Genomic DNA, 17014 nt, shown 5'->3' with positions numbered 1-17014 from the left:
TGATAGAGGGCAGAGGAGCTACTCTTATTCACACTACCTATAGAAGAAGGGTTTATGTGGTCTTCAATAGGGTGCTATATGGCCCTGTGATGTCTTTATCAAAATAAAACTAAAGGGTGACAAGACAAAGCACGCGAGTACAAGCGGGTGCCTTTCTTTCTAAGAGGTTTATAGATCTGTGCTACTTTTCAAACTCAATGTTTCTGTGCATAGCTGTCTATAAAGTGTCCGTTCACATCTACTGAAGTCTAGAAATGCAGCTCAACCAACCTCGTTTCCGCTGACACTTTTAGCCTCTCCCAGGTCTCTAAGTCTGCCTTGGTTATCGAGGCGGTGACAAAGCTCGGAGGCTCCCGAGGCTGCGAAGCGCTGCCTTGAGTTTTGCGCATGGCCAAGTCATCTCTCTGAATGTCTGGAATCTTCTCAGGCTCCTCCTCCTCTTCAGACTCATTCTCACAGAGGCTCAGAAATGGATTTTCCTTGCGTGTCAAAATGTGTTTCCCCTCTTCCAATGGCCCCTGTTTTTGACTAGATCAGCAAACGTTTCCACAGGAACAGAAAACATTGCATGGGTGGAGGAACACAACAGCAGCGTGTTAATAGGAATTGGCGCAGTCGATAAAAAGGACAAAATAACAGACATGTTCGAGACCGTGTCGCCCGTAGCCTGACCTCTGTTCTGCGACCAACCATAGCCCGTCTCAATATGTTTTGTACTGCTTTGGCGCCCTCAAGTGGCCAAGCAGTGCAACAAATGAAGCAGTGCAACGAATGCGAAAAATCTGTGAAACTCGGTTTAAACCGAGTCAGATGATTTTCACCCGGTAGGGTAGTGTCGGGGAGAGTCGGTTTTAACCGAATTCCGGACAGCCTAATCATGGTCAACATGTTTCTGCCTGTAAAGCTACACCTGACCTCAGGTGCACAACGTATTGCACCTGTGTGCCCAATCTGCAACAACGCTGGGGCCGCAGTAAGAAACTGAATCATCTCCACTAAGGAACCGATGCATCACCTCTCCTGCGTGGCATTATGGAACCGACGTATCACCTCCCCTGGAGCAAGGAACCAAAGCATCACCGTCCCTGTGCGTAAGGAACAGATGCATCACCTTCCCTGCGGATGTTTTTGTTTGTGATTTTGACACATCCCAGGTACTCTGTGTTGAAAGTAATGCATCCATAGTTTTCTATGGACAGAACTGTTTTTACCTTTTAAAAGTCATATCTTGATAAATGTAAGTTGGATTCTTGTACCTTTGGTCTGGTTTGGTTCAGATAAAGCTACTGGATTGTTTTAAACTGGTGTGGTGTCCATTTGTGGTGTTTTGACTTTGCTACTGTTGGTTATATACATATGCTTTACACATTGCCTCTGTACTTTAGCCTGACTGTCCTGTGCCAAAATACCAGAGGGTGAGCGCAGGAAAACTTAGGTGTGTACTTTACTCAACCTCACTAGAAGAGAGGGTTCCTACTTGGGACAGGGTATATACCACTGCCAACTAGAGACCCCCATTACTAACAGCCACCCTCCTGCAGGTACCCAAGCAGTAGGCACAGACTGAGGGAAGAACCACAGGATGCTGCACCGCACACACAAACAACATTTAACTTATAAAGATCCCCACTCTTAGCTGGGTGCACTGCTAGGGGCTAGCATAGAAGAAACTACCCTGTCTAAGTGATCATGTCCTGACCTCTGGGCACCAGAGAAAACGAAATTATAGTCAAAGGGAATATCATTCATAGAGGTCAGGGATGGGCAAAGGATGTCTGCACATGTACAAGCCAACAACAGCCTTGTTTTCCCAACATTTTACACTGTTCTATATGTGGAGTGGGACAATGCATCCACACCACACACAGAGGTATATGTTAATAGAGTGTCTCTGACCAAACTACCTTAGTACAGTCGGGAGGCTCTAAAGTCCCCTAAAACTGCAACCAAGGTGAAAGTCTTGATTGGAGATGTGGCTGGAGGAAATATGAAGGAATCAGACCATTTGCAGATGAAACTTTACTGAATATTTGCTGACCTGGTGGCACCCGATCTGAAAAAAAGTACACTGTTACTTACAAAACAGTATGTCTCCCGGACAAAACAGTATGTCTCCCAGACACAACTAGGAGACACTGCGGAAGTGAAATGCTCAGCACCGCCACTTAATTGTCAACTCCGGCACTTGTGGCAGTCTGCCACAAAGTGGGGCTGTCTTGCTAATTTAGGGATGAGCACAACAACAGTTCATTATAATTTTAATATGCATTAAAAATTACTATTACCTGCCACCCAAGCCATTCTTATAGCTTTGGGGGCCTGAAATAGAATTGTCACATTGGCAGGAGTGTGATGGTTAGTAGTTGTGTTGTTACTATGGCTGGCAGGATCAATGTATGGTGCAAGCTGAAGTGGCCTCCTAATGAGAGCCCTTGCACTTTTTTTTACTTTTTTTCACAAATTAAGCACTGCGCTGGTGTCTCTGCCATATCCCAGCCGGGTCCCAACAGAGATGGTCTCTGAGCGGCCATTTTCCATGCTCAATAGACATTACAAAACTTTGAGCAAAATCACAACTGGGAGACTATGCCACTTGCTGAGGATACAGCACAGGACAGGGGCATCCGGTGTCGCAGATGGTATTTGCTGTCGGTACAGAATGAATGGGGTACCCACAGTGTTTAATTTGAGCCAGTGGTTTCTGGTGCTCGGCACAGGCACTTAATTGTCAACACCGGCACTTAGGACAGCTGCCACATGGTGGCCCTGTTTGTGGAAGTAAAAGATGAGCAGAGCAACAGATGTACATTAATTCAATATATATTAAAACAACTAATACCAGTCACCCAAGCCATTCTTCTTGCTTTGCGGGTCTCGAACACTCAGAAATGTCTCGTTTATAGAAGTGTGATGATTAGTAGATGTGCAGGTACTGTCATTGGCAGCGCTGGCAGTGGCATTGGGTGGTGCAAGCTATGATGGCCTCCTTATGAGAGCCCTGGCACTTATTTTCTTTTTTTACACAAATTAAGCACTGGTTACACAGGCACTGGATAGCATACACACCAGATTGTTATAAGCCGACAATATGTCACTGTTCCTGTGGAATAGTGGGGCAGACCTGGACTCTGCAATGGCCTCCCTTAAAGACTGTGGCCGAATATCAGGCCTCAAACTGAACTGCACCAAGACAACTATGGCCTACTCAATCTGGACAGAGGCAGCATGAGGGCACTCCTTAGCCGCAGAGCTCAGGCCTCTGCTGGAAAGCGACCACTGTTCACCACCTTGGGGTCCAAATATATTGTTTAGAATACTAACCTCATAAACAGGAATCCAGGATCGGCCTGCTCTCCCTTGGTAGCTACGTGGAATTTGCTCGCCAAAATGTGATAATTTAATGGCACTGTAATATTTGGTTAACCTTCCATTGCAGGTCCCACAAACCTACTTAAGGAATTGGACTCCTTACTGTTGGATCAGATTTGGAGCAAAGGGAGATATGCAAGGTCACTTTTAGTAAGCTCAAGTTACTGGTATTCAAGGGGGGGCCTGGAAGCATTTAACTTAGGACTATATTTCCTAGCTGTACAACTCCAGTGGGTACAGCGATCTCTGGATAGACTGCATTTTGATGAAACTGGGCTGCCTCTGCCGGAATATGTAATGGTGCTCTAATCTTTTCATGACAGGAGAAATGACAGATCAAATTAATTTATGCCTACTCTGACTGCCCTTGGCTGCTGGAGAAGATCCAGAATCAAGATCAGTTCAATGCGACCTCATGCCCCAGCTATGCCACTCTTAGGTTTCCTGTACATCTCGGACACTTTACGGCCAGGCAGAGGAGACTATGGACTGAAGAGGGAGTGGGAACTGTCAAGTGGGAGGTAAAAGATTATAACAGACTTAATGGACGACGGGCTTGCGCCATTATGCCACATTACCTAGATATGCAATGCATTGTAGATCCTGAAGCCCTGCAACTTTGCAAATGATGGATCACACTGACCAGAATACACTGAGAAGGCTACTAAGTCATGTTTCACTTCAAACTCACAGCTGAAGTGTGTGTGTGCGCGTGTGTGCGCGGGGTGTAGTGCCAATGTTGGTAGCAGCTCTCGATATAGCAATGTGCAAAGTTTCACAATAATCTTGAAGAAAGGATGCTCATTCATTCCCCTTGATGCGTTTTGGCATGCAAAATGCCTTGATCACATGCCTTTTGCAGACACAAGCGCGTCCAGGGGAACTATGGGAATAAATCACTTGGCACCATTTCATCCTGAGTGAACGTCTTTTCCTCAAGATTACAGTGGAACACTACATATATTTAGTTTATATGAGGCATAACTACCGTGAGTTATTTTTTTACTTAGTATAACGGGCATTTTTTTTTTTTTTTTTTTTTTTTAAACCTTTATTTGTGCATATGAAACGAACAAATACGGGCCTACAACCGTCAGGCCGGCCACAGTACGGTTAAGCACTGGTACAAACATTACATCCCCTGCGCATCCACGGTCAAGATTAGCAACGAGTCATGAGGTATACACTGGAGAGATCCTTGACACCAGGGGAAGGAGAAGTGAAGGTTAAGTTTAAGGTTTTCAAAATAATTTTATCAGGGAAAAAATCAGTAAAGAATAAGAACCAAGGAGATTCGAGTCCGCAAGATAGCTTCACCACACGGGAGAGCAGCAGCATCATTAAAACGATCATGGAAGGAAAATCTCAGGCAGTGAGGCGATGCAGTTATATAACAGGATAGTCACATGAGTAAATATGCACCCCTCCAGATCCGCCCTCACTCAATCCACCCCACACCCGGACCCCGAATCGAAACAAGTATAGCGCAGAAACATAAAAGAAAAAGGCCCATAGAACTAAGTAGAAACAGTGAATTACCCCCCCACCCTACACCAATGCGGAGGCTACGGCCTGCCCCCCCCCCCCAGCATAGTGCCTGTCGCCCAATGAACCCGAAATATAGACAAGAGAGAAAGTAGGAATAGAGTAAAGAAAATAAGAGAACAGAGAGGTAAGTGGGGAGGAGCCTACGTTACCCCAGAGCGCCCGAAACCATCGGCCAACTATGGCCTCCACACACTGAGAACCCACTACGCCAAAAGCGGTCGTGTGAAGATAACGTGTCACAACAATTTAAATGAAGACGGGCAAACCGCGACGAGTGCGCACAACATATGCAAACAGTTCCAGTCCCAGTCCAGCCCATCCGTGAAACCATGGCGATATAAGTCAGTTCAGCCCTGGCCCGATCGCGGGCTTAAGATTACACCAGCCCCTACATGAAGGCCCCGCACCCCGTGCAGACAAAGACAATATGGCCGCTTGGGAGAAGATGGTGAAGTAGAGTCACAAAATGGCCGCCGACCATCTATTGAGGTCCCCTTGTGCACCACATAAAGTCCAGACCTGGCATGTAAAGTACAGGAGTTCCACAGAAAAGAAGCAGTAGGCCACCATGAACGGTTCCTCGAGGACGTCAGGTGTCGCTCTGCTGGATACTCTTGCGGGCACGGTGAGGCAGGCAACAACGAAGCAGGCAGCAATGAACGGGGAGACAAAGTATCCGCAATTGAGCTGTGGAGCGATTGATCCTGGGTGCCGGTAAAGCCAGATGCAGGCACCAGTGTAGCACGATCATAAACAGCCATTGCGTCCCCGCAAGAGGACAAAAGCACTGGCAGACCCACGCCTTGTTGATGACAAACGGGGTGCTCACGACCCGCAGCCCACCGTATGGAGTCAAACCGCTCACTCAGCGCTTGCAAGCCAAGACACATTTGTAGACGAAAGTCCCGCAGGGCAGCCAGAACGGAGCCGCATGTCAGCGGAGGCTGCGCCCCCACATCGGTAGCAATCCGGGACAGCACTGTGGAGCTGGTGTCTGGTAGAGGGAGGGCGAAGCGGGCAGCGGGCGAGACCGGAGTAGCATCCCCCAGCCGCGAGCAGGCAATCAACGCCATGTTTTTCCGCAGAACGGTACAGTGGCCAGGGGGGGGGTCGTAGCAAGGAGGCAATTCCCCTCAGGTCTGCGCCGCAACAGGGAAAAGCCAACAGTCGCTGCCCTTCCCTCGGGTTCTCTTTGCAGCCGACTAGGCAATAGAAGAAGGGGGTCTGCAGCCTCCCACAGCGCGGTCCACAGAACGGGGCAGGAGACCCGCCGCACCGGGGCTTACCCTATAGCTCCAGCCCATCAGGTGCGGGGTGCAGGAGGTGTCCGGGCGTCCCTCCCCCGGCTCATCCGGCGACAGTCCGTGGTGTGAGGTGGGACCGGGACCTCGGGGCTCAGGTTTACGCTAGCGGGTCCGGTAACTGCGGAGCGTCGAGGGGGCCGGCCAAGGCCACAATAGAGCAGGGGTCCAGTGCGGAGAACAAAAGCACCAAGAACTCCGGCGTCCGGGCGGGCTAAGACTCCGGGAAAGCGGCGGCGCGGTCAGCGCGTCGTCGCACACGTTGCACCTCGAAAATCGGCGAGGATAGGAATCAGGATGATAGTCCGAGGCCAAGGGCCGACGGAGCCGGGCGCTCAAGCGTCTGCTCCGGTCGCCATCTTGGCTCCTCCCGTATAACGGGCATTTTGATGTATGATTAAATAGGATGGTTTTAACCAACATATAGTATTAAGATGAGAAAGAATTATTTAAAAGGCACTTTGCACTTTAATCCTTGTGGGAATTAATACCTTATCTACCAAATAACAGGGACAGTATCTAATTCTAGGTGCAATGGTATTGAACCATGGGCAACAAAGCTAATGATACGCAAATACTGCAGATTGTTGGCCTCAAAATTAGATTTGGGGTAAAACTGTATGTATTAGCTAGGTCGGTCTAACCCATGTTATTAGGACAACATAGGAATCCAGTAGGGCACATTGCACTTTATTGACTATTCAATTCAATTCAAATATCTTTATTCGGTTACTATAAGAAATAACCATAAAAGCACAATACATTTCACAATTAAAAATAATTTCAGTGCTAATTAAATACATAATTAGGAATCACATTATAATAGATTCCCGAAAATTAAAAACATTTTTTAAAAAGGCAATAACAGATGCAATAATAAATTCATTTTCTAAGGATTGCAGTGCTAAAAATGCGGGTCGGCACTGTCTCAGTCCGAAGTTCTTTAAAACTGGGATAATCCATCTCCTTCTTGGTGTAACATAATATTTATGATAGAACATGATATGTATAGTTGATTGTACGGAAACATCATCACACGGACACTTACACACTTGACCAATCGTTTACAGCCGGAAAACTAAGAGATCTATATAATATATTCAGTCTAAAACGTGTCAACAGGAAACGTTCATAATCGCCATTAATTAAAAGTATATATGGCTGTATAATTGGAGTCAGCAATGTTAAATGATGGGCTTGAACCGTAGACTTTCTCATTTCCGTGGTGACTCTGATTTCGCCCAGAAGACACATACAACTGGCTTTAAGGACTTTCCTGGGTACACTGCACATCGAAAGAGGCTCAGTGAAGTATTCCAAGTGTCCTAATTTTGAAAGGAATATTTTCACATATTCCAGCCATCTTATTTGTTTGACACCATCAGACCCTAGCGCATCTATCAATATATAACGATTAAAACCAGTTTCATCTGACGTCCAGATTCTATGCCACAGGAGGACGGGCTGAATCTTAATCGTGTCCTCTATTATTATTATTTAATCATTTGTTAAGCGCGCTGTCACCATGGCAGGCATCCTGGCGCTGACTGAAACTAATGGGGTGGGGAAAGGCCAGAAGCAACAGGGGACAAGATTAGTGGACCGAAGTCTTGGGGAAAAGCCAGGTTTTGATTCTTTTCCAAAAGGGTAGAAATTCAGAAATATGTCTAATTTCCGCTGGGAGCGAGTTCCAAAGCTTGGCAGCTGCCACATTGAAGGATCTGCCTCCAGATCTGATTTTTTTGAATTTTGGAACCATTGCCAGCTTGGCTTCAGAAGAGCGAAGCTGCCTAGCTGGGGTATACCAAGCAAATTTAGATTGGAGGGAGGCAGGGCCTGTTGCATGTAATGCCCTAAACACTATACAGAGGGCTTTAAATTGGACCCTCTGCCTCACCGGAAGCCAGTGGAGTTTACTCAATGGGGAGGCTCCACTTGCTCTTCTAGGAAGCCCCAGTGCCAATTTTGCCGCTGCTGATTGGACTCTTTGGAGTCTAACAAGAACCCAGGGGATTCCAGCAACAAAGCGTTGCAATAGTCTAGACGACTAAGGATGGTACAGCGTACCACTTGGGCCCGTGCATGAGTAGGGAGGAGAGGAAATATCTTCCTTAGGGAGCGGAGGATAGCGAAGCAACAAGCAGAGGTCTTTTGGATGTGCGTCTCCATACTGAGTTCCTGATTCAGCATGACCCCGAGGTTGCGGATTGTGGCTACTGGACGCACTATGGTCCCGGATTCAGGTGGCCAAAAGTTGTCTGGGAAGGGCCGAGGAATCTTAGTACTAGTGCTAAAAAGGACCTCCGTTTTCCCTGCGTTGAATTGGAGGGAGTTGTTTTTTAGCCAGTGGGAGGTGTCACGTAGATATTTGTGAAAGGTCTCAATAGAGATAGAGTCCTCTCCCTCCAAGGAGAGTATCAACTGCGTATCGTCAGCGTAGTTGATAATTTTGATGTTATAGCTTTTGATAAGCGAGATCAGAGGTCCTAGGTACAGATTAAAAAGAATTGGACTGATTGCAGAGCCCTGGGGGACCCCATGTGGGACCAAAGTGAAAACCGACTGAAAAGGGGGGATGGATACCGTTTGCTGTCTATCCTGGAGGAACGAGTGGAACCACTGTACTGCTGAACCTCTTATTCCTGCCTCAAACAGTCGTTTCAACAGAATATCATGGTTCACGGTGTCAAAGGCGGCAGACATGTCAAGCAGGATAAGAAACGCTGCCTGCCTTCTGTCTGCACGCCTCTGAAGCTCGTCCATCGCGGTGATCAAGGCGGTCTCAGTTCCGTGGGTGGGCCTGAAACCAAATTGATCCGCGTCAAGAAGATGATGACGTTCCAGATGGGTAGAGAGGATGTTAGTAACCCAGCTTTCGACAATTTTGGCTGGGAAGGGCAGCAGAGATATGGGACGGTAGTTCTTAGAACAGTCTGGGTCAAGAGAGGGCTTTTTTAACAAGGGGGAAACTAATGCCCGCTTCCACTGAGCAGGAACTATTCCGGTTGCAAGAGATTGGTTGCAAATAACGTGCAGAGAGGGAAAGAGTTCCTGCTCAAATTCTTTCCAAACTTTGTGAGGGACAGGGTCTAAAGGAGACCCAGAGGAGATCTTACTGGCTAGTTTAACGAAGGCCTCATACGAGATAGAAGGGAACTCAAGTAGGAGGTCATTTGAGGCCAATGGTGGCACTGCTGGCTGGTTCACGAGGGGTCTCGGATTAAGATCAGGGTGAAGGGTGGGGTCAGGGGAGGCATCTAAGTCCTTAATGATGAGCTCAATTTTATTTTTAAAAAACGCAGCAAGATTGTCACAGAGATCTTGAGACGGGATAATGGTGTTTTTGACACATTCCGGGTTAGTGACACTATTCAATATATTAAAGATGTTTCTAGAGCTGTTAGGGGAATTGCAGATCATGGAGGAGTAGTAGTCAGCTTTAGATTTATTAATTGAGTTCTTATATTCCCGCACTTTATTTTTCCAAAGTTCTTTGGTGGTTTCAGTGTAATTTCGTCTCCACCTTCTCTCAGCCTGTTTACAGCTTTGCTTCAGATCTTTTAGGCTGTCCTTAAACCAAGGCGCAGAATTGACGCTCCTGCATGTGAGAGTTTTTAGAGGGGCATGAGCATCAAGGATAGTGGAAATCTTTGAGCATAGAGAGGAATAGTTATCATCAACCTGTTTATTCTCGTCAAAAAATTGATCTAAATGAAACACTTCCCCTATAGAGTGCAGACGAGTAAGGGCTTTCCAATCTCTGCACTTGATTTTATTGGGCAGCCCAAGAGCTTTGGAATAGTCACTCTTAAGGTCTAAAAAGAACCTAATGAGTGAATGGTCAGTCCAATCCATGGGTAGAGTTTCTCCCATTGTAACTAACTGGGGGCCTGCGAACAGTAGGTCTAAGAGGTGTCCATCCCTGTGGGTTGGTCCTGTGACCAACTGGGAGAGTCCAAGGCTCTCGCAGGAGTTGAGAAGGTTGCGTAGACCGGAGTCGAGGACGCCGTTCTGCCACAGATTGAAGTCACCCAGAATGAACAGTTTGTGATGCGAAAGTGCAATATTAGTTAAGATGGTCAAGAGCGCCTGTTGATGTTGATGGCTAAACGCACCCGGTGGACGATAGCAGACTATCCCGGTAACAATGTTTCCGGACTGAGTCTGAATAGATAGTCCTAGAAGTTCAGTTCCTTCGATCGAGTCTAAAGCACAGGACTTAATGTTGCAGGCTGCAGTGAAAATCACACCAACGCCCCCCTCCTCTACCATTAGGTCTAGGGGTGTGTAGGAATTTGAACCCAGGAGGACATGTGAAGCCCGGGTCGACCATGCAATCGGGGCACGTCCAAGTTTCTGTCATAAAAAGGACGTCAAGTTCGTGAGATTCAATAAGAAGTTGGATTTCAATACTGTGCTTGGGCAGGGACCTTACATTCAGAAGTCCACATTTCAACAGATTGTTGGCCAGGAAGTCAGCTCGAGGCAGAGCCGTATTAAGCAGAGTGAAGGTTCCTTTGTCAGCATGAAACTTACCAAGTTGTAAGAGCATCTCTCTGGAGTATGGAGGGCCAGAGAGGGGTATACTAAGGTCAGTAGGAGCGAGACATGCAGCATAGCTGGCGCTAGGCGCTACCTTGGCGCAGACGGGCTTGCCTTAGGCGCGCCTTCGGCGCGCAAACGGCGCTCCCGCTGCGCTCGTCCGCTGCGCGGCCGAAATCTGCACATGATTTATGGATCTATAGGAAGGGGCAGGGAAGGAGGGGGCGTGGCCTCGAAAAGGGGCGTGGTCACGGCAAGCGCCGGAAATGGCGCCAAGAGTGTCCCGGTACAAGCAACCGCGGCAGCGCTAAATCCGCTGCGCGGCGTAGTCTGGGCGTTTGAAGTTTACAAGCTACAGCTTTGAAGGGAGCAGAGGGTGAGTAATTAAAAATACAGAAATAATGTGACACTCAAATTTTAAAAGACACACACAAGAATCGTGCTCCCGGCTTTCCGCCTCAGGAGTATCAGTCTATCTGCCCAGGCGTTCGTAGTCAGCGCCTTTAAGGGCTCAGAGGAGGCGTGGCCTCGAAAAGGGGCGTGGTCACGGCAAGCGCCGGAAATGGCGCCAAGAGTGTCCCGGTACAAGCAACCGCGGCAGCGCTAAATCCGCTGCGCGGCGTAGTCTGGGCGTTTGAAGTTTACAAGCTACAGCTTTGAAGGGAGCAGAGGGTGAGTAATTAAAAATACAGAAATAATGTGACACTCAAATTTTAAAAGACACACACAAGAATCGTGCTCCCGGCTTTCCGCCTCAGGAGTATCAGTCTATCTAAATATGGCATACCCATTTCTAAGTAACAGATATAGTTTGATGTGCTTTCTGGTAGAGCCAGAAGAAACTTAAAAAATGCATTTCCCGCATTCTGCAGTGCGTTTACGTCTGCATAACCCCATATGCCCGCTCCGTAAGTAGCTATTGCCACACATTTAGCCCTATAGATGTGTAGAAGTTCCGCCGGTGGGCGTCTACCTAATTTACGGCTAAAATCTGGTAGTGCCATTAGCGACTTAACAAAAAACAGGTGTCTGGCTTAAACTGCCTCAGACCATGTTCCTGACCTATCAAATAATATCCCTAAATATGAAAATGTTTTAGTGCACTCTATCGGCCTCAAATCTATAAAGAGAGATTATATCCTCTTATTTGACCCAGCCCCGCAGTTCATTGTAAACGTTTTAGAACAATTGATCGTAAGCCCCAAATTCGACATAAAATTAGAGAAAGAATTAACGACCCTTTGGAGACAGAGCGGTGTACGGGCCATTAAGACCGCATCATCTGCATACAGGAGTGCAGGGATGGGATGCGTCGCTGCCCTTGGTAAATCCCTGCACTCCTTAACTAAAATGGTTTCTAAATTATTTATGTATAGTGTGAAAAGGAATGGGGCAAGGACACAGCCTTGCCTCACACCTCTCATCACTCTAAAGTGACTAGTGCATTCTCCGTCCAACCCATATCGGACCTTTGCCATCGCCCCCGAATAGAGCTGCCTTAAAAATGCAATTATTAAAACATCCACTCCCAGACCCTCTAAAATTGACCACAGCTTATCGTGAATAACACAGTCGTATGCCGCAGTTAACTCAACAAAAGTCATGAATAATCTTCCCATTTTTGCCCTTGCATATTTATCCAGTAAAATGTGTAAATTAAGGCCCTGTTTGACTGTGCCCAGGCCCTTACGGAACCCATATTGTAGATCGCTTATAACGGCCTTTTCCTCTGCCCATACCTGCATTCTGTCTAATAAAACCCGCCCAATGATCTTAACTGTTGAGTCCAGCAGTGAGATCGGGCGGTAGCAGGCAGGATTCATCCTGTCCCCCTTTTTAAAAATTGACACAATAATAGATTCGTACCATGTTGGTAGGAAGCCACATACGCTACATGCATTAAAAACCTGTGTTAAAAGTGGTTCCCATAAAGCTAGATTCGATTAATAAGGTCAACAGGAATGCCATCAGGCCCTGGGGCCTTGCCACCCATGTTTGAATTCATTGCCGCAGCAAATTCACTAAGGGTAAAATTCAATGATAGTTCTACGGGTTCAGTAAAAGGCGCAATAACATCCGCATTCAGCGTGGTACCCTGAGCATCTATCACTGGGTTGTTATACAATTTTGAATAATGTATTATCCATTCTGGTTCGGTAATGGCAATCTCTATGGCTGCTAAATCCTTATCGGCCAGAAAGGACGCATTCACCGCATTCCAAAAGGCAGAAGAATTGCGATTTTCAGAAGCGTCGTGCAAGGCCCGCCAAGCTTCCTCTTTTAAAGCATTCTTTCTCGCTTTAAGTGCCACTTTATTGACTAATTCGCACAAATTGAATATTGGTTTAACCGACAATAGTGTAAATAGGTGACCTTAAGCATAATGGGCCCAATAAGTGCAATAAGATCTATAAAATGAAACAACTGTAGATTGGTGTATTCAAAACCAGCTCTGCCCTGAAGCTTTGAATACACCAGTAAGGTATTAATTGAATTTTAGCATGGTTCTCTTAAATTACATTTATGTATGATGTGTTTTAATTGTGTCACATTGTAAGCTTTAATTAACTGAACTACAAACATATATATGTATTAGTATCTGTATGAGTGAGTGTGTGTAACTGTATGGGAGCGTAGGTGGCTGTGTGATTGATTGTATGGGTGAGTGAGTAGGTGTGTGAGTAGCTCTTTGGGTGACTGACTCAGTGTGTGAGTGGTTGTATGGGTGTATAAGTGGATATGTCACTGGCTGTATTAGTGAGTGGGTGGGTGTATGAGTAGCTGTATGGGTAAGTGCGTAGATGTGTGTGCGGATCTATGAATCAGTGAGTGGCTGTGTAAGTACTGGTATGGGTGTGTGAATCATTTTAAGAATGGTAGTGTGGAAGTTTGAGTGGGTGTATGAAAAGTTATTTGGGGCGTGAGTGGGTGTGTCAGAGATCCTGTGGATGATATCAGCGCCCAGTCAGAGGAACGGGGGTGTAGGACATCGTCCGGGTCTAACATATCTGAGTGGCTTCAGGGCCTACAAAAATACTGACCCCCAGGCAATGAATACCGCCGAGTGAAAGTCTGCCTAATGACAGATACAGACTTGCGTTATGCGAGCGTTCGCGGGGGCATGAAACCAAGAAACGCTGCCTCACTGCAGGAACATACCACCTAGGCGTCACAGGCAGGCAATGGCTCACTTCGGCGAAGCGTCTCCGGCTGAGGAACGCGCAGAATGCCAGGAGACGCATGCCGATCGAGGCGCGCACACCGGCGCCCTCTGGCGGCGGTAGGAAGCGCCGCGAGCCCAGACACCACAGAATGACGGCCGTTAGGGAGTTCGAGCGCTCCCACGGCCGGGTGAGGGAAACCGAGTAGCGGTTACCTCGCACACGAAACAATGAATACGGGTGAAAAAACTCTGAAACGGACAACACAGTAGCGGCGCACAACTAAACACAGAGCCAGCGCTGACCACAGACTCGTGTAAAAGAAAACGAAGCGTGCTGCAGCACATCAGAGAACAGCCTTTAACAGCGCAGAAATATCGCGCAGTAACACATAAGATATCAAAGAACAGTCTTAGTACACATTAGCACAAACATCCACAAGTTATGAGGAGAGAAGAAACAAGGCACTTATCTGGCTGCAAGCAGCAAAGAAAGAGGAGGAATGGAGAGGGACAGAGGACTACATACTCCCAGGGGCCCTGTGATTGGTGGATTCAAGGAGGACTATCTATCCATTGACTCTCTATTGTTCTGTGTTACTATTCCCTATGGTTTTTGGGAACAGTGCTTTTTGTTAAATTTGAAGTGCTGCTAATCATTAAAGCGAAGAAAGAGGAGCATAATCCTTGCCTCCTTAATAGAATTGAAACTTTCCATCACGTTAGCTAGGAAATTATTCATTCCTAACTATAAGGTCCCTGTAACGTTTGTTTTTTTCAGTGAATTTCTATGTTTTTTTAAAGTAGAACTTGTGTTTACAGAGTGGTGGAGAAAGAGGGTGGGGCCTGGGACTAGCTCTCAGGAATTCCGCTGTGCAGGACTTACAGGAGGTACCAGGAGGGCTTCTTGGCCCCCAAGGTCCGTCAGGAGTAAAGTGGACTTCATCCCCCAATCAATATTGTGCGAGGAGCCGCGTTTCCAGAGTGGTGGAGAAAGGGGGCATGGCCTCCGAAGACCTCTTAGCAATCCAGTAGTGTGATACTTACTAGAGGTAACGGGAGGGGCAGTTTAAAAGCGGTCACCAAATTTGGTAGAAAGCTAGATCTTGGTCCAAAAAGAGTGCTTTTTGTAATTTGGTGAAAATCAGTTCAGTAGTTTTTAAGTAGCATGGCAGCGATCACAGCCATGCTCAAGTAACCGGGAGGGCTAGACGCGATATCGTATCGTGCTGTTTCTTCGAGCAGTTAGCTGCACATTTTGTTGAGCCCTTGTCTTCTGCAGAATCCTAGTGCAAGATCGCAGCATGCATGGTTCAACCGTGAGTGCAGACAGCTAAAATTGTCAACTGTCGATTGTACTCAGGTCTAAGAACATTGACCAAGTGAGAGATTTGAGAAGGACCTATAAAAAATCCCAAGACAGAGCAAAAAGGGAGTGGGATGAGAAAAGGTGGGGGCTCATCAGGGAGGCATGTGCCAGTAATGATTCGGAAATGTTTTAGCATGTAGTTACAAAGGGGGGGGCTGTTTGAGGCCACCTTCTCCAGCCAAAACATCACAACAACTGCATGGTATGACCATTTTAAGCTTTTATAAGTAGGACCGTGTCTGCTCGACATGGCTGCAGCTCCCATATGTCTACCCCACACCTACTCTAAGGACCTTTTTACGAGAAGCGAAATTCAAGCCCGTAGTAGTTCAATAGCGAAAATTGGTCTACCCATATTCTGACACTGTTGAATGCTATAGCAGAGAGCGCCCCTATTCCGTAGTCGGGGAAAGGAGCAGAGGTGATTCCCATTTTAAAAAAAGGGGACAGCTCTCTACCTAACAATTACAGACTCTTTTGCCTCATCAACTCCTTTCATAAAGTGATTTGTCGAGAACTTCTGGCCAAGATTCAGGATTGGATCAATGAATTTAAAATCCTAACCCCCTTCGAAGTTGGCTTCAGACAGAAGATGGGTACAATAGAGCAGGTGTTTCGCTTCCTTCTTCTTTACTGGAAGACCGCAGTCATTGGTCGGGGGAGCTTGTATGTAGCATTCATCAATCTAAAGACTGCTTTCGATCTTGTCTCAAGATAGAATCTGTGGCAGGTACTAAAAGAAATTGGGCTGCTGCCGGAGATTTCTAGTCATTCGCCTTAACGATACAAACTATGCCAAAGTCCACTGGGGTGACCAAGGCCAGCTCAAAGACCCAATTAGAGTTATCAGGGTAGTGCACCAAGGGTGTGTTCTGGCAGCCACACTTTTCTCTCTCTATATGAATAATGTGGTGCAGGATTTATTACAGGTACCAGCTGATGCACCCATGTTGGGAGAAAAAATAGTGACACTTCTGTTTGCAGACGACACGTTGCCAGTGTCTAAAACACCAAGGGGGCTCCAGTTACTCCTCAATCGCTTTAAGGATTTCTGTGGTGAGCGAGGGTTAGAAATCAACACACCCAAAACAAAATTCCTGATGATCAACCCTCACAAATCATATAGAGGAAGACCAACTATGGGAGGCATCCCTCTCGAGGTAGGGTAAAAACGTTTGACTTGGTCATAACGTTATCAGAAGATATGACCTGGAAGCCCCATGTGGCTAAGTCGACCCTGAAGCACATGCAAATATCTGGGGCCTTGAGTAAAGAACCACTGGAACCATTGTTTCTGACAATAATTTACCCACCCAGGTTCCTTAGTGAGTTGGGTTCCCTTGTCCTTTTCTCAACTTTTAGAACGGTGGCTTCACCGCAAGGAAATTATCCTTTAACTGGATTTTCCTTATACCCTATAAGAATATAGGGTGACTTTTTTTCCTAACGGATTACGATGTCAGAGTGTGAAGCCCCCCTTTATACCGATGAGTACATCGCCAAAATTATCATTGGACCGTCCTTGTTCTCAATTCATTCCACAGGAACCACTGTTTCTGACAATAATTTACCCACCCAGGTTCCTTAGTGAGTTGGGTTCCCTTGTCCTTTTTCTCGACTCGAGTAAAGAACACAGCACGTCTTTTAGTAAACCAGTGGCGGCATAACTGCAGATCTATGAGTCTAAATCACTAAGCTCAGCCCTATATGGGGTCGAATTGTGGG

The 17014-nt window shown here is 46.7% G+C and overlaps 1 protein-coding gene across 1 annotated transcript in view; it reads right to left on the bottom strand.

The window, feature by feature from the left end:
• Window positions 1-17014, bottom strand: part of KDM1B (lysine demethylase 1B) — an 821676-nt gene that overhangs the window by 744452 nt on the left and 60210 nt on the right. The gene's annotated exons all lie outside the window — the stretch shown is intronic.

The sequence above is a fragment of the Triturus cristatus genome, chromosome 5_2, assembly GCF_964204655.1.
Source record: "Triturus cristatus chromosome 5_2, aTriCri1.1, whole genome shotgun sequence".
In the NCBI taxonomy this organism is placed as follows: Eukaryota; Metazoa; Chordata; class Amphibia; order Caudata; family Salamandridae; genus Triturus; species Triturus cristatus.
This window is presented reverse-complemented; position numbering and strand designations above follow the sequence as displayed.